The 18702-nt window shown below is 38.9% G+C and overlaps 1 pseudogene; it reads left to right on the top strand.

Moving 5' to 3' along the window:
* The first annotated feature begins 1965 nt into the window (after positions 1–1965).
* LOC121677117 lies at positions 1966–11646 on the top strand (annotated as a pseudogene).
* The last annotated feature ends 7056 nt before the right edge of the window (positions 11647–18702 follow it).

Raw genomic sequence — 18702 nt, 5'->3', positions numbered from 1 at the left:
TAAATATTTTAAATGCTATATTCCTTATGTCTCTAATGATTTTGAGGGCCATCTATTAAGTATTCCTAATTTTAAATAACATTTGTGTAGTACTTACTTCTCTATATTGAAACATTGTATAGAAGACTACACTTTGTTCTTGAAAGATCTGGATAAACCAGGTCTCCCCAAAGAAAGCCCTGGATAAATCCAGGTTTCCCCCTCCACACCCCCAGCAGGAAGAAAATAGCCAAAAATCTAAGCAGGGAGAGAAAAATCAGGAATCTAGGATTAGCCAGTTCAGTGACTATGTTTCAGGAACTAGCTGAAGATAAAGTTAGATTGTAATCTTGAGAAAGGAACTAGCTGATTATGACTTTGGGAATGGTCTTAAGAGGCAGGGAGTTGCCTCCTGGTGATCACCACTGGTATTCTTGGAATTTTCTACACCCTCCCTGCCCCTTTCGGATCACTGGGCAATGGCTTCTTCCCTTAAAAGCCCCTTCTCTGGTCACTCGGGGTCGAACTCTTCCCTGCTTGGGTTATGAGTCTTCAGCCCCAGTGCACTGGTTCCCGTCTCATCATTAAACCTCGTGTGATTGCAGTGAGGACAGTCTCTCGTGAGTTATTGGGGGAGGGGGGTCATGTTATCCCGAGACCTGAGTGGGAGTCTCCCCACACTGGGGGGTCTTTCATTCTCATAAATACATTTGTGCTGAGCTTGACTACAAACATGATTTGGAGCACATGGAAGAAATGAGTTAGTTTTATCCCTGTTAACCTTGAGCCTTAAAATCTTGAATTGAAGATCCCATACCATGGGAGTAAAACTTTAAGTAAAAGCAAAGATGCTAATCATGTATTTTTAAGTTGGTTTCTGTTAGCCTGAATAGACCTTAGGGAAATTAGACCTTATTAATCATACATGTCTTCATTTTTTTTATTTTAAAATTTAGAAGTCTAGTGTTAACAACAAAATAACTTACAGTTAACAAAGACATAAATTTTAAACATTGTGTATATCAGTCCAGTTTTTGTTAGCTTAATGTGTCTTTATAACCTTAGGAATTTAATGATATATAGAAATCCTATTCTAATTTAAAATACATTAAAGTCCTGCTGTTGACAGCTTAGCATACAAATAAAATAATTAAATAGTGTACTAGTAAGGTTATAGGTACTACCTTAGTTGCTTTTATACATCATAGTCATCTTAATCCAAATGATAGTGAAGTCACAATGCATGTGTTCTTCAATATTTCTAAAGATGGTTGCTATGTACATGGTTGTTTTTTATCCTGATGAGGTCATTAGTCAAGATGGAGGCAAGCCATGTGGCTACTGTTTGAAAACTTCTATATTTTGCAGTGTTATGTAATAGACCCTATTTTCCCTAAACAAGAGTTGAATCGTATTTGTAGTACACCATAGTAAATGAAAATTTCCTATTAATAGATTTACCTATTAGCCTATTTTTTTACAAGCTTCAAGCTAAGTTTTTGATACATTTTTTCACCATACCTAATGAATTTATTAATCCTGAAATTAAGAATTTATAGAGAACAGATATGTTTCTATGCTTCATGTGATAATTTATATATGAGGTTAGTCAAAACATTCAATGGTTGGAAAATACTTTTTAAAAGTTTATTATAATAGCAACTTTATACTGTTGAGTTTTACAACCCAGGAATAGTAAAATATTTTCTGTGGAGTGTGTGGAATTTTATGTAAAATTTAGGCCCCCTTGTTCTTTCAAAAATCCATTTATAAAAGATTAAAAGTAATCTCTATAAGATTTTTAGATGTAATTTTAGGCAAAAACCTATAGAGTGTTTTTTAAAAAACAGGTATCCTTCGGATAGTGATTGTCTTAGTTACGGTTTCTGTGCTGTGAGTAGACTCCATGACCATGCCAATTCTCTATAAAGGAAAACATTTAATTGGGGAGAGCTTATGGTTCAGACATTTTGATCCATTATCATCATGGTGGGTGACATGCAGACAACACGGTGCCTGGAGAAGGAGCTGAGAGTTCTGCATTTTAATCCAAAGGCAGCAAGAATTGGGTTTGGCTTGAGCATGTATGAGACCTCAAAGCCTGACTCCACAGTGACACACTAATAGTGCCACTTCCCGTGGGTCAAGCATTCAGACATAAGAATTCACGGGGGCCACCACAGTGATTATAGATCCTGAGTCAAGATGATACTGCAACACCTGCCAATTATTAGTACAGAACAAATATCCATCCTGCATTTTCTTTAGTGCTGTAATAATCACTGAGGTTCTTTACCAATAATAATAACTAGCCAACAGCATTACTTAACCAGCTAATAACCTGTTCTGTTTCAGGTGTTATTATGTAAGAAATAATCCCTTTAAAAGGAGCCTCTCCACCTGCGAAAAGAATTCCAATCAGACCATATTAGACCAAATCAAAGACGCCCATGTTTAATAAATGCAGCACTTAATGGAGGCCCATTAAGCAAGGGGGCGGGGCAGGGGACAGAGAACATGCAAAACCCGAGACCACGTGTTCTTTTTCCGGCCCACCCCTGGGGGTGGGGTCACCATTTTGGCGTGCTTTTCCGGAGGTGGAGTCTGGGACCAAGGCAACTCCCAGGGGGAGGGGCTGGATGGAGCTTTCTGCCCATTGGCTCTCCACATTGGCAACCCCAAGGCAGGACCTGGGGTGATGCTTCCAACTTGATATTACATTCCAGACTTTTTGAATATAAGGGCGTTAGGAGGGCTGGGGGTCTTACTTTCCAAAGTTTTCAGAAGGCTAACTTAAAGAGCAGAACCAAATCATAGTCCGTACTAGGTTAACATGTACCCAATTGAAATAGCTAAAATTAAATTTTGCTGTTTAGTTTATTCATGAAAGTTAAGCACTCATTTAAATACAGATTTGACAGATGGGCAGGAGAAGAGAATATCATCCATATATTTCAGGACTAGCAGCGCAGGGAACTTAAAGTGTCAGCTTGAGTGTTTTATGTCCTAATTTAATGTTTTGCTACTAGAACTTTTAATTTTTTGCTTCATTTTAATTTTTTCCATGAACAGACCATTAATCAATCTATATTGAGTTAATACTACTATTCAGGAAAATCAAAAATAACAAGAATCAGAAGATAACAACAACAACAAAATCCAAACTCTGAGGCAGCCAAGTTGGCTACCACTGTCCCTGCAATGCCCCTGCCAGCCCTTTCTAAGAACTGGGGTGTTACAGAGGCCACTCTCTCTATCCCAGTAGGAGAAAAGGGCCACGTGGCCAGAGACTTTGAGTTTCATTCAAATTGCTCAGGAAGACTAAACATGGCTGGCCTGGAAGCCAAGCAACTAGTTAATATATTGACGGCCTTGCTATGACCCTCCCAAGATGTGTCCAGCAAGAGAAAAATGTTGTTTTTTTTGCTTATATTTCGTATATATGTATGTTGTGTGCCTGGTTTTGTTTTGTTTTCTTTTGTCTTCATTGAAGAAAAGAAATGCTCATGTTTAACACTCTGCTCCCTCTAATGCTTTCTGTAAGCCTTGCCTTCTTCATCATTCCCTTTGTCCTTTCATGAGGTCATCTGAGAAAGTTGAGTCAGTGTAAGTTCCTGCAGTGACTAAACTTGCTGCTAAATTGCCTAATTAGAAATTGTTAAAAAAATACTTGTAATTCCATTTGTCTACAAATTTGTTCATTTATTGTTCTGCCTCTTGGTGTCAGAAATTCAGTTCCCTTGGTACAGACATTTCCATCACTCTGTGCATGCTCAGGAAGACAAACCTCAGGCCCAGAATTGCTGGATCAGATCTGCACCCACATTGTATATCTCGTTTGTAGTTGTTGATATGGGTTGAGCGGGGACCCCTCTCCATCACCATGGCTCTCTAACATGAGAAATGTATGTTATGTTTGGTGTATAATGATATTAGCATGGGACAAAAATGCTTATTTTATTTCAAGATTTTATTATTTATTCATGTTGTGTGGCCTGGTTGTAATGCTAGTGTCCTTGTAAGGTGTTGTCTGATCCTCTGGAACTGGGAGTTGCAGACAGTTGTGAGCAGCCAGTGAGAATCTGGCTCCTGGAATCCACCCCAGGTCCTTTGGAAGAGCAGTCAGGATTCTTTTTACTACTAAACCATCTCCCAGCCTGAACAGTCCTCTTCTGGAGATACACCTCACTCTCCATTTTATTGTTCTTAAAAGTAAATTTTCCATTGTAGTTTCTAGGATCTTCTGTCATTTCACTGTCCTTAATGATGATACTGTTGCAGCATAACAGTACTGCATCAGCCTTGTTCAGGGATATTTTTTTACTTATATCAGAAGGGCTTTTAGCTCGTCTTCTCACTCTTGGTGACCTTAGATTTATATCCAGAATACATATGCCTCTTGTTATTTGTGTTTCTCTTGTTTTAATAATTATAATATCTATATATTTATTCATTTTTCTTCATTTTAGGAAATTATGTCATTCAGTGATGTGGCCATTGATTCTCTGCAGAGGAGTGTGAATGTCTGGACCCTGATCGTGGAATTTGTACAGGGATGTGATGTTGGAGAATTTCAGCAACCTTGTGTTCCTGGGTGGGCTGTCCTATTTTTAAAACGTTGCTGCCTTTTAATCCCTGACTCACATAGAGCCCTCAACTTAAAGGAATTTTGTTCCCTCATGCACTCCTCGCTTCAAAGATATTGAAGGGAACTTAAATAAACTCTGTCCTTCTAAAGCACTCAAGACCTCAGAGGCTGAGGTGGACTTCCTCTCCGCAGAGGGAAAGTATAGCGAATAGCCACCTCCTCTCCTTGCTGTGTCTATGAAAAGCCCTCATTATTCTCCACCACCCGGACTTACAAGCCCTTCTCCACCTGGCTCCTTCCTACCTCTTCCAGTCAACTAGTTGCTGACTCAGCATCCGAGCACAGATGAATTTTATTTAGTCAAACAAATGGTAACAGATCTTTTCCATCGTTAATCACATGTTCCAGCGGATGAACAAAATCAACACACATTGAAGTAATATTCTACCACATGGGTGAGGGAAACTTCTATGGTGAACTCTTAATTAACTGTCAGCATCAAACTTGATTTCTTTCTACAGTATCTCAAGGGTGCTTGTGCTTCAAACAATGAAATTATGGGACAAATTTTAGGGAAATTAAGGAGAGTATTCATCTACCTTAGAATTTTTTTCTTTTTAAAAAAGAAGATTTTATTTATTCTCATGTTGATAATTCCTTCCAATCGTTTTTAGATGTAGCCTTTATGTTGGGGGTAATGTTATAAAGTAAGTGCCATAAGTGGGAAAGCACACATGTTAAAAAGGAATACCACACCCTTTGATTTTAATATCTTTCTTTGTAACTGAGGGACATGATGCTCAGGACCTACAAATCCTATATTCCTTCCTAAGCATTCTGAATGGCCCCCATCAGGAAATTCATGAAGAACTAAATTCCTCTATAATCATTGATTATATCCTGTCATTCCTTATAATACAGTCGTAGAGAGGACATGTGATCCCCCGGGAGAATACACTAATAAGGATGTTGTCCTTTTCTCATAACAGGACTTGCCTCCCTCTAAGCCATACCTGGTCACATTTCTGGAGCAAGGATGAGGACCTTCAGATATGAAGAGACAAGCAGCAGCTGCCATGGAAACAGATGTGTAGGAATGCGGGGGACAGAGGCCAGGGTGAGAGGCCAGAGATTGGCAGAAAAGGAGGCTTTATCACCAACACTGACTCACAATGTTCTGATGTACATAAGGTTTAAAGGATCTCCTTTGTATTTTACTGTGAGAAGAGGGATGTTTATAATGCATTGATTCGTTATGCTTTGTCCTTCTCCCATCAGTCAGCCTATGCTTACAGTAACTAAGTTCTGTAATTTCTATGGGCTAAACATGGTTTTATTTTTTATAAGTTTGTCAGTAGATTCTCATTCATGAAATTTGCATAAGTTCTCCTGTCTTCAATCCTTGAAATATATTATTTAATATTGAAATACACAGTTTCTAGTTATGCAACCAGATTTTCATACCTTCAAACTAAATGTCTACAACTTCTATATATATGAAGTTTTAAATTATGTGTCTTCCAACTGGGACTACTTTTATATACTTTGTGGTCAGCTAGACATAAAATTTCTGTATGTATTTACGGACTCATTTAAAATAGCATCATAGTTTTGTTTGCTTCATGGTTGATGTTATGCCTTCCATTATATGTTTGACATTGATTGAAATCCATTTTTCCTATGTTCTATGTTAGCATGGTCTTTGTCTTTCACTACTAGTTACATAATTTCCAATATATCATGGTGCTTTTAATTAGGCTCCCACTGAATACAGCTTTAGAAATTTGAATGTAATATTAGTTATATTTAAAAAATATAGGTATGAGCCAATGTTTTCTGTTTTTAAAAATAAAAATATAGAGAATTTTGCTCAGGTTTCATTCATTTCCCAACCTTACTCACACCAGAAACAGACACTATACAGGCAAAGAATGTGGCAAAACCTTCCTTGGAACTCACAACCTATTAGCCACCATAAATTTCTATATTTTTTAAGTGTCTCATTTACATTAGCATCATAGTTTGTTTTCGTAATGGTTGATATTGTGCCTTCCCTAATGTTTGACATTGATTCATATTCATTTGTTTCTATGTTCTATGTTGTCCTGGTCTTTGTTGTTCACTTCTAGTTATGTAATTTCAACCTATCTTGGTGGTTTTAATTAGGATGCACTGAATACATCTTTAGAATATTGAATGTAACATTATTAATATTGAAAAATACAGGTCTGAGCCAATGTTTCTGTTTTTAAAAATAAACAGAAATATAGAGAATTTTGCTCAGGTTTCATTCATTTCTCAACTTTTACTCACCAGGAAACAAACACTCTACTGGCAAAGAATGTGGCAAAGCCCCTCCTTGGAACTCACAACCTATTAGCCACCAGAAAATTAATTAAAGAAAGAAGCCATAGAAGTGTGAAGAATGTGGTAAGGCCTTGCCTTCTCCATCGTTATTTTGTGTGCACAAGAGAATTCACACAGGAGAGAAACCCTACAAGTGTGAGGTATGTGACAAGGCCTTTCATGCTCCATCATTACTTTCAAAACACAAAATTGTTCATACAGGACAGAAGCCCTACAAGTGTGAAGTATGTGGAAAGACCTTCTATTTTCCATCACGACTTTCTCTACACATGAGAATTCATTCAGGAGAAAAACTGCACACGTGTGATGTATGTGGCAAGGCCTTCTATTTTCCATCACGTCTTTCTGTACACATGAGAATTCATACAGGAGAGAAACCCTACAAGTGTGAAATATGTGACAAGACCTTCGATTATTCATCACGACTTTCTGTACACAAGAGGATTCATACAGGAGAGAAACCCTATGTGTGTGAAGTATGTGGCAAGGCTTTCTATGATTCACCACGACTTTCTATACACAAGAGAATTCATACAGGAGAGAAACCCTATATGTGTGAATTTTGTTTCAAGGCCTTCCATTCTCCATCTTTACTTTCAAAACACAAAAGAGTTCACACAGGAGAGAAGCCCCACAAATGTGAAGTGTGCGGGAAGGCTTTCTGTTTTCCATCACGACTTTCTGAACACAAGAGGATTCATACAGGAGAGAAACCATTCAAATGTGAAGTATGTGGCAAAACCTTGAAAAGTCCATCAGCATTTTGTGCACACAAGAAAATTCATACCTAAGAGGAACCCTTCAAGTGCCACGTTTGTGGCAAGACCTTCTATGTTCCACCACAACTTGCTGTACACAAGAGTGGTGTGGGAGGTCCTTCTGTATTTATATTGTTTTCATTGGTTAAATAAAGAAACTGTCTTGACCTTTGAATAGGGCAGAGCTGAGGTAGGCAGGGAGGACAGAGCTGAATTCTGGGAGGAAGAAGACAGTATGGCAGACTCCATGAAGCTCCTGCCCGAGACTGACATGGGTTAGATAAGCCACGACCTCATGGTGTTACACAGATTGGTAGAAATGGGTTAGATCAAGATGTGAGAGTTGGCCAAGATGAGGCTAGATATAATGGGCCAGGCAGTAATTTAATTAATCCAATTTCTATGTGGTTATTCCGAGGGTTAAGATAGTTGGGCGGGGGGACACAGCCTGCTGTCCATCCTACTACACAAGAGGATTCATACAGAAGAGAAACCATAACAAATGTGAAGTATGTGGCCAGGCTTTTACGATTCCATCATGACTTTCTATACATATGTGCCTTCATACAGGAGAGAGACCCTAAAAATGTGAATTATGTGGCAGGTCTTTCAATCCTCCATCAGCGCTGTCTAGACCCAAGAGAAAGCATACATGTGTTAAATATGTGGCAAGCCCTTCAGTTGTTATCAGAACTACTTATTCACATGAACAGTCATACTGGAAAGAAATCCTAAAACTGAGAAGTATGTGGCAAAGTCTTCCACTTTCCACCATTATTTTCAGAACACAAGAGTATTCATATAGGAAAGAAACCTTACAAACATGAAATATGTGACAAGATCTTTAAAATGTCAAGGATTCTTTCTGCTCATTTAGTAATCCATTCTGGAAAGAAACCCTACAAGTGTGAAGAATGTGGAAAAGCCTTATATAAGATGTCATACCTAAGTCAGCACACATTAACTTACACTGGAATAAACCTTACAAATGTCAAGAATGTGGCAAACTGTTTAACTATACCAGAAAACTTAAGGAGCATCAAACAATTCATTCTGGAGAGAAACCCTACAAGTGTAAAGACTGTGACAAAGAAATTAGAACTTTCATAGCATGTTCTTAGCCCAGATCATTTATATTGGAGAGAAACATTGTGAGTGTGGAGAATGGCAAGGCCTGTCACCAGCCTTTTGGTGTTAAACAACATCAAAGAATACACTTGTGAGAGAAACCCTGTGAAGAATGTACCAAGTCTTTTGCACTTACTTGGAACTTTTGAAACACCTGATAATTCATTCTAAAGAGAAATGCCACTAGTGCCAAAAATGTTAAAAGTAAAAAACTCTTTAATAACCTTTCGTGTGTTTCTCAAGACCAGGTAGCTGAAACTGCAATGAAATAATACAAATATCCAGTTGTTCACAAAATGTTTTATACTTCTGGATGACCTAAAATATGTCAAAAAATATTCTGGATAGAAACCCTACAGATGGGGGGGAGGGACCCTGTGGGATATTCTGCTGCGTATTTGTTGCTTTTATTGACTGCTTGCTAAAGCTGTTTTGGTCAATGCCTTAGCAGTTTAACACTGGGCAGTAAATCCAAAAAGATAGAAAGGGAAAGGAGGTAGCATCAGTGAGAAGCCATGTAGCCAACAAAGGAGAAAGATACCAGAACATTACTAGTAAGGCACAGCCTCACAGTGATACATAGATTACTAGAAATGGGTTAATTTAAAATTAGACTAGAAATGTCACTAGTGTCAAAAATGTAAAGAAGAAAAACCCTTTAATACGGTTTTTACTGTTTCTCAAGACAAAGTAGTTCAAACTTCAGTAAAATAATACAAATGCCAAAATGTTCATAAAATGTTTTCTACTTCTTCAGACCCTAAAAGATATCAAAAAAGAAATAATGTGGATAGAAACCCTACAAATAGGGTGAATGTGATAAAGCCTTTGAAATCATTGAGAAGCGCCTTGCTTTATTCTGCTAAACCATTGGTCAAAACAGCTTTATTCATTAACCAATAAAAACACACAGAAGGATAATCCACACTACTCAATTCATCATTATCAGTAATTGGAAATAATGTCCTTCAATAGTGGAAGGAAACATCAAAATGTGGTACATGTTATGGAATCTTTTCATGCATTGTAAAGATGTGTCATTCTGACTGGTTTCATAAAAAGTGAAATGGGCAATAACTAGGCAGGGTTTTTCAGGCATAGCATGCTGGGAAGGAGAAGGGGAAAGTTATCAGATAGAGAGGGAGAAAGTAGCATGGGCAGTACAGAATAAAAGTTATAAAGCTACTAGTCAAAAATAGCTTGTTAAAATAGGTTAATACAAGTTATAAGAGCTAGTTAGCAGCAAACCTGAGCTATTGGCTCTTGTTTTATATTAAAAAGTATATCTGTCATTTATTTGCAAGCTGTCTGGCAGGACAGAGATAAAACCATCTACAGGTATATTTACACACCGAGTATTACCCAGCTATTTTTAAAATGACACCATGCAAATTGTAGGCATATGAATGGAACTAGAATAAAACATCCTGAGAGAGGTAACCTATAGAAAGACAAATATGGTACGTATTCACTTATAAATGGATATTACCCATTAAGTAAATGATAATAAATCTTCAATCTATAGATGTAGAGAGGTTCACTGAAGAGGAGGGCTCTGTGGGGATGCATTAAACTGCCTGAGAAGGGGAAATAAAATAGATTTTCCAGATGGACTGAGGACTGGTTGGGACCAAAACAGGAGGGATCAGGTGTGAGGGGTAGATGAGATGGAGGGGGAGACAGCTGGAATTGAGCATTTTTGGTGAGGTTGTGGAAACCTAGTACCGTTTCAACTTCCTAGAACTGTGAAGGAGTCCTATTGAGGACTCCTAGTAATGGGCCATATGAGATCTCAATTGAACATCTGTTGCACCAAGGCAAGGATTACAGTGAGCGGACTGGGTAACATTCAATTCACCTTTTTCCAAATGGATCCCAGGGAAATTCCCAAAACATCCCAGGCTGATGCTAAGACGAAAGATTTCTCTCTATAAACTGATAGTTGAGCTCCATTACTGATGTCATCTATGCAATCAGACACGAAAAAGTTGAGCACATTCCTATGCGGAGCCTTCACCTCTCTGTTCTAGTCTCTTTGGTAGAGGAAGGTAAAGCAGATGGGAGCAGATCCAGAGATCCACAGCCAGACATTATGTGGAGAGAGTCTAAAGTGGAGGTCTCCATCAAATCTCTCCCCTCAGACCTAGAAAACACACAGAAGAGGTTTGAAAGATTGTAATATTCAGAAGAGATGTAGGACACCAGCAGAACATGGCCCTCTGACTCAACTAAACAGTGCATCTGAGCTCACAGAAACTGAAGCAGTCAGCACAGAGTCTACATGGGGCTGCAACAGATACTCTATATATTGAAGCTATTAACTTAATGTTTCTTATGGGACTCCTGACAATGTGACCAAGTGGGTCTCTTATTCTTGTGCCTACTTTTGGGGTCCATTTGTGTTGCCATGTCCAACTCTGATATGGAAGATTTTTTACTTCATCTTCTATTTTATTTTCTCATGTTTGGTTGTATACTCTTAGATAGACAGACTCTTTAGAATGAATTTGACAGTGCCCTTTCTATTTAATGGAAGACTTTGAGAGGAAATATTACTGTTGTTATTAGATCTCTGTTGAAAGTTTGGTATAATTTAGCAGCAAGCTCATCTGCCCCGGACTTACTTTGTGGTAAGGCTTTTAGTTACTGCTTCAATGTTGTTGTTAGGGGTTCACTCTGGGTGGTTTTTTTCTGGCTATTTATTCAGTCATCTGTAAGTATTCAGAAATTTATCCTTTACTATGTTTTCTAATTTGTTGGAATATAATATTTTAAGGTTTATCCTGATGATCTTCTGGATTTCAATGGAACCTGAATTATTCACTTCCTGTTGTACTGAGTTTTATTAATTTAGTCTGGGTCTCTCCTTTCTCTAAGTCTCCCATTCACCCCCTTTCTGTTGAGTTTGGCTAGGCATTGGGGAGTAACATTCAGCTTATTAAAGAGCCAACATTTGATTGATTCTTTATATTGTTATTCAAGTCTTTACCTCATGGATTTTATCATAAATTTTATGATTCAATTCACAACATTGCTGCATTTGAACAGAGTCTGAACAAATACTGAAAAGGCATATAAACAAGTGTAAAAGTGGTTCAATTTCTGTAGTAAGGAGGCCACTTGTTGGTTCCAAGCTGCTTGGCCCCAAAATGATCACACAGAAACTATATTATTTAAATCACTGGTTGGCCCATTAGTTCTAGCTTCTTATTTGGCAACTCTTACATCTTGATTTAACCCATCTCCATTAATGTGCATCACCACAAGGTCGTGGTCTACCAGCAAAGTTTCAGCTGGTCTGTCTCTGGCAGCAGCTCCATGGCTTCTCCTTCACTCTCCCTTCTCTCTCCCAGTATTCAGCCTAGCTTTCCCTCCCTACTTGTATATCCTGCACAAGCCCAAAGCAGTCCTTTATTGACCCATGGTGTTCACAGCATACAGAGGGGAATCCGCCATCAAATTTCAGATAATATGGGCATTATTTGGTATGTTATAAAAAAATTACATAGAAACCCTCTCTCAAAAAAATGTTTAAGGAAGATGAGAATATTAATCATGAGAAAGAGAAGGCTAATTTCTTGATTAAATATGAACTGGATAATCATACCTAATATTGGTAAACGAGGCAAAAAAAAGATGATTTTTTTATATTCAAGCAAAATTAAAAGTAACCACAGTGTCACAAATAACTATGCTGGTGATGACTTCCTCAGATCTCTTAAAGGAGTCTCCTTTAGATACCTGTCCTCCATTGGCAACATAGCCTTAAATCAAGGGATGAGAAATTTGATAATCAATCTAATAATATATATCCTCAATTCCCTCATGAAGATTCAGGACAGCCTATGGAAATGCTAAACATTACAACATAGGCAATCTACAATATGGCTAGGAAATGGAACTTGTTTACAAATTCTTCCATGGGCTCATGAACTCCAGTTCACATGATCAGTGAACTAATCTACTGAAGTCTCTAGATGATGAGCTGGCATGGGACAGCCCTCACATATTATTGCAACAGGCATAAAGACCTGCAGTTATTAGAATGCAGAGTAACAGAAGCATCTGTGTGTTGTCTGATCCTTACTAGCATTAAACTTATTTTCTGCATAAAATTGTAGCCTAAAAGTGATATAGCACAGAAGACTAAATCTTTTAATTGGATTTATTTACACCACCATGAAATACTAACAGATTACCTAACTCTTTTTGCTCAAACTGGTAAATCAGGGAAGGAGTTAATGCACAAAATTATATTTGATTTGATAATCTGTTGCTGTATTATATTACCCTTAACTGAATCATTATTATTTGGGGGGTCAGCATCGACAAAATACCTTTCTTTCAGAGTGGAAGCATAGGAACTTAGAAATACAGTAAAGAATACAAAAGATGCAAACAACAATAATAAAACATTGGTCACTTTTCTGTTTTGTGCCAATGCAAGCTTTTTACTATTTACTTTTTATATATACAATATTCTGTCCGTGTGTATGCCTGGAGGCCAAAAGAGGGCACCAGACCCCATTACAAGATGGTTGTGAGCCATATGTGGTTTGCTGGGAATTGAACTCAGGACCTTTGGAAGAGCACGGCAATGCTCTTAACCTCTGAGCCATCTCTCCAGTCCAATAGCAGCTTTTTAATACTATATCACTCTACAATTGGAACATGAAGTTAAAGATGGTGGTGCCTCCAGAAGTACCTTTCTTGTACAGGACTGTTGGCTATCATGCGTTTCTTTGTTTTTCCATATGAAGTTGAGTATTGTTCTTTCAAGATCTGTGAAGAATTGTGCTAGTATTTGATGGGGATTGCATTGAATCGGCATATTGCTTTTGGTAAGATTGCCACTTTACTAGGTAATCCTACCTATCAAAGAACATGGGAGATCTATCCACTCTCTGATATATACTTTTATTTCTTTCTCAGATATTTAAAGTTCTGTTCCATACAGGTCTTTCACTTACTTGTTATAGTTTATGTTATTTGTGACTATTATAAATGGTGATTGTTCTCTGATTTCTTCTCAGCCCATTAATGTTAATTTAATTAAATTAATTGATTTGTATCTTGCTACATTATTGAAGGTGATTACCAGTTGTAGGAGTTTCCTTGTAGAATTTTTGGGGTAACTTATGTAAAATATCATATCATCTGCAAATAATGAACCTTTGATTTTTCTTTTCCAATATTGGTACTCTTGGCCTCCTTTTTGTTGTGTTTTGCTCTAACTAGAAATTCAAATACTATATTAAAGAGATATGGAAGATTGGGCAGCCTAATCTTTTTCCCGATTTCAGTGAACCACTTTGAGTCCTCTCCATTTAGTTGGATGTTTGCATGTTGACTTTCTGTATATTGCTTTATTATGTTTAGGTGCCTTCATCTATCCTTAATCTTTCTAAGACCTTACCCATGAAGGGCTGTGTGGATTTCATCAAAAGCTTTTCTCATAAAATTATCATGTTTTTTCTTTCCTTCAGTTTGTTATATGGTGGATTACATTACAAGATTTTCAAATGTTGGAACCATCCGTGCATCTTTGGATGAGCCACCTTGTTCATGATAGATTTTTCTGGTATGTTTTTTGATCAGTTTGCCAGCATATTATTGAATATTTTCCCATAATTTTCATGAGAGAGATCTATCAGCAATTCTGTTTCTTGGTTGCATCTTTGTGTGGTTGGGGTACTGTGATAAGTGTCACCACTCATAGAACGAGTTTGGCAATGTCCCTCTGTTTCTATTGTGTACAACAATTGAGGAGTATTAGGTATAAGCTCTTCTTTGAAATTCTGGTAGCATTCTGTGCTGAAACTATATGAGCCTGGCCATGTTTTGAATTGAGACATTTGATGACTGCTTCTATTTCCTTGGGGGTTACGGGTCTATTTAAATCATTTATCTGTTCTTGATTTAATGTTGGTATGTGGTACCTTATACCGGAAATTGTTAATTTCCTTGAATTTTCTAATTTTGGGAGTACAGATTTCTGAAATAGACCTGATATTCTTTGGATTTCATCAGGGACTGTGTTATGTACCCCTTTTCATTTCTGATTTTGTTAATTTGCATATTTTCACCTGCTTTTGGTTAGTTTGGATAAGAGTTTGTCTATTTTTTCTGATTTTCTCAAAGAACCGAGCCTTTTGTCTCATTGAGTCTTTGTATTGCTGTCTTTGTTTCCATTTTATTCCATTTCAGTCCTCAATTTTGATTATTTTCCTGGTGTCTACTCATCCTAGATGCATTGTTTCTTTTTGTTCTAGATCTTTCAGGTTGCTGTGAAGTTGATAGTGTTAGATTTGTCCAACTTTTTTCTGCATGCACTTAGTGCTGTGAACTTTCTTCTTAGCAGTGCTTTTAAGTATCCCATAAGTTTGGGTGTGTTCAGGCTCCAAAGCCACAGAGAAACCCTGTCTCGAAAACCCCCCCCCCAAAAAAAGAAAAAAAAGTTTGGGTGTGTTGTGTATTCATTTTTATTGAATTCAAGGATGTCTTTAATTTCTTTCTTGATTGCTTCCTTGACCCAGCTATGATCACTGAGCATTGTTTCAGCTTTTCCATGAGTTGTGTGCTTTCTTGCCATTCATGCTATTGTTGAATTCTAACTTTAAGCCATGGTGATCTGATAGATACAGAGGGTTATTCAACTTTTTGTATCTGCTGAGGTCTGCTTTGTTTCCAAGAATGTGGTCAGTTATTGAGGAGCATCCATGAGGTCCTGGAAAGAAAATATATTCTTTTGTGTTTAGGTGGAATGTTCTATAGATATCTGTTAAATCCATTTGAGCTATAACTTCTGTTAACTTCTTTATTTATTTTCCAAGTTTCTGTCTGGCAGTGCTGTCTTTGAAGTTGAGGTATGTTTCTTGTATGCAGTAGAAGGATGAATCCTGTTTCTGCATCCATTCTGTTAGACTGTTTCTTTTATAGGTGAATACAGTCCATTGAAAGAGAAATCAATGAAAAGTGATTGTTAGTACCTGTTATTTTTGGTTTGATTGTTGATGGTGGTAATGTGCATTTCCATTCTTTGGGATTTGCTGTTGTGGGGTCATTTGTTCCCTGTGTTTTTGATGGGGTAGCAAGCTTCCTTGGGTTGGATTTTTTCCTTCTAGTACTTTCTGTAGGGCTGGATTTATAGATATGTATTGTCTAAATATAGTTTTTCATGGAATATTTTGTTTACTCCATCTGTGGTGATTGAACGCTTCACTGTGCATAGCAGTCTGGGCTGGCATCCATGGTTTCTCAGTGTCTGTATAATGTCTATCCAACCATTACGGCCCTTAAAGCATGCTTTCACCCTGCTGCTCTGCCTCCTGCATAGATGAGTAAGGAAAAGATCAGGGGCTGGGAGAAATCTAAAGAATCTGAATATAACCAACTGGCTAGGGGGGCATGGGAGGAGACAGATGAGGAGAAATATCAAAAATGGGCACAATTTACTGAGGAGTGGTTCCAGGGGGGAGGAATATGGAAGGCAGAGGCAAGGACAGAGAGGAAGGTGGATGTTGTCTGTGATGAGGAGTAACTGCCTCCTTATTCCCCAGCCACCCAGAAGGATAAGTAGGGGCCCCTTTAAGGGGCTTAACATGGGTCCCAGCAATCCCTGCCCAGTTTTACCTCACTGTAATTGATCTAAAGGACTGCTTCTTCTCGATTCCTCTTCATGAGGAGGACCGTGAAAAGTTCACCATTTCCATTCCTACAGTTAACTCCTCTCAACCTGATGAGAGATGCAGGGACTATTCTCCCACAGGGGATGGCTAATAGTCTGGCTTTTTGCCAACAATATTTGTATTGTATCCTCTTTTCATATTTTGACAAAGATAATACCCTCCTGTATGTTTATATGGATGATCTAATATTGGGCATTTGGAGGAATCAGGGCTAGCTCCCTGGTAACCACTATTGTTGATATGCTCCAACAACATGGCTTTAAAATAGCCCCAAACAAAACACAAAAGGTACCCCCATTTCATCAATTGGGATCCCAATTAACACTCACTCAGGCCATGGTGAATGGACCCCAATTAATCCTGCCTGAACCTCTCACTTTATCAGGGTTGTAAAATATACTGGGGGAAATGGGTATATAGAAACCTGGTTGCCTATAGAGAAGTGAGTACCTGACCGTCCTGCAGCTGGGCGGTCAGGTACTCACTTCTACAAGTGCAGTTGGGGGCATGTTTGCCAATTTTTTAAGAAGGGAAAAAAACTCTGTTTTAAAACCAATCCACCTTTAAGAATTTTTTTTTTTTTTTTTTTTTTTTTTTTTTTTTTTTTTTTTTTTTGGTTTTTCGAGACAGGGTTTCTCTGTGGCTTTGGAGCCTGTCCTGGAACTAGCTCTTGTAGACCAGGCTGGTCTCGAACTCACAGAGATCCGCCTGCCTCTCCGGTATCCCACCTTTAAGAATTTTATATGTCACCAAGTCTCCTGATGATGGAGCATGAGCCTGGCACTGCATAGCGTGTCTAAGCTGAGAACACGAGCCAGTGCACAGCCTGACTGAGGACAGCTGCAGCGGCTAGTGTGTAGCTGTGAGCTGAGAGTGGTGGCCCAAGGAGAGGGTGTCTAGAGTCATTCTGCAACCCACGGGGAGAGGGGGCTGGCTCTCTGAAATTTCACACAAGATTGTTTTGAAGAAGCATTGTGGTGGGAGTAGCCTGAAGGCAGAACCAGTTGGTCTAAGGTGGGCAGGCCCTGTGGCTTTTCAAACCCAGGTGCTTCTGGAGTTTGGTTTGCATCTGAAGGTTGCTATAAAGAGGTTACACCAGGAAAATCCAAAACTGGATCAGAGGCTTGAGGGAAAAAAAAAGAAAGAAAACCTAGCTGGCGGGGCAGTGACTCCAGCAGAAATCTCAAGTGCAACTCCTACATGTTCCAGTGGCTACAAAGCACAGGCAAATAGCTTTTTCATGGGCACCAAATTTTTGCACAAGTTCTAATTGGTATTATTAATAAAAACCCGGAGCCAGATATCAGGGGAAATGCTGAAATATCAGAGAGTGAAAGGAGCAAGCCACAGGGAACTCTTTCCTAATTCCTCAGCAGAACAGGGCTGACTTACTGACTCCTCCCACCTTATATTCCTTTTTCTGCCCAGCCATACAACTTCCTGTCTGTTTGTACAGGCCTACTGATCTCTATGGTTACCTGTGACGAGCTCTGCCCTCTGATCTATAGGCAATCTCTATTTCTTATAGCGTAAACAAGACATACCCACAGATCTTCACCTCTCCGCCAGCTCCCCAAACCCAAAGCCCCGTTTTCATCTCTAGCTCCGCAGACCATTTGTTCACGAGCCCCATTCTTCCCTGCCCCCACCTCCAGGGGATCACACAGATCTTAACCTCCTAACCCACATCCCACCTTACTGACTGCTTTATCCCACTCCCCAACTTCACGCACTTTCTGGAACCCGCAGTCCACTCCGGGTAGAGAAGCAGGCAGACTAACTGCAGATCTTCACCTCTCCTTGCATTCCCTGCATCAGCCCAGCACTCCAGTCTCCTCCCCAGCTCTGCAGCAGAACACTCGCTGCAGTCCATCTGAAATTACCTGGCGTGAGTGAGAAGGAAACACAGAACACGCAACAAACCCGCTTAGGAGTTTATTAGAGGGAGTGCATTCAGGCCTGGGAATCAGTGCACAGAGAGAGAAAGATGGCCTGTCCAGCTTTAAAAGGTTGCTTAGCACATGCACACAGGGGATTGGCGTGACTACATCATACACAGATGATGCAGATGACAGGCTCACACGTGTGTGCAAAGGTTTAGCTGAGTCATAGTGGATGGAACCATGCATGGGCGTGTGGGTCATGAGGAGGTTCTTTAACATTCAGGCATCTCCGTGCCCAAGGGCCTGTCTGC

This window comes from Arvicola amphibius, chromosome 3 (genome assembly GCF_903992535.2).
Source record: "Arvicola amphibius chromosome 3, mArvAmp1.2, whole genome shotgun sequence".
NCBI classification, from domain to species: Eukaryota; Metazoa; Chordata; class Mammalia; order Rodentia; family Cricetidae; genus Arvicola; species Arvicola amphibius.
Note: the sequence above shows the minus strand (reverse complement) of the source record. Positions and strands in the feature narration are given on the sequence as shown.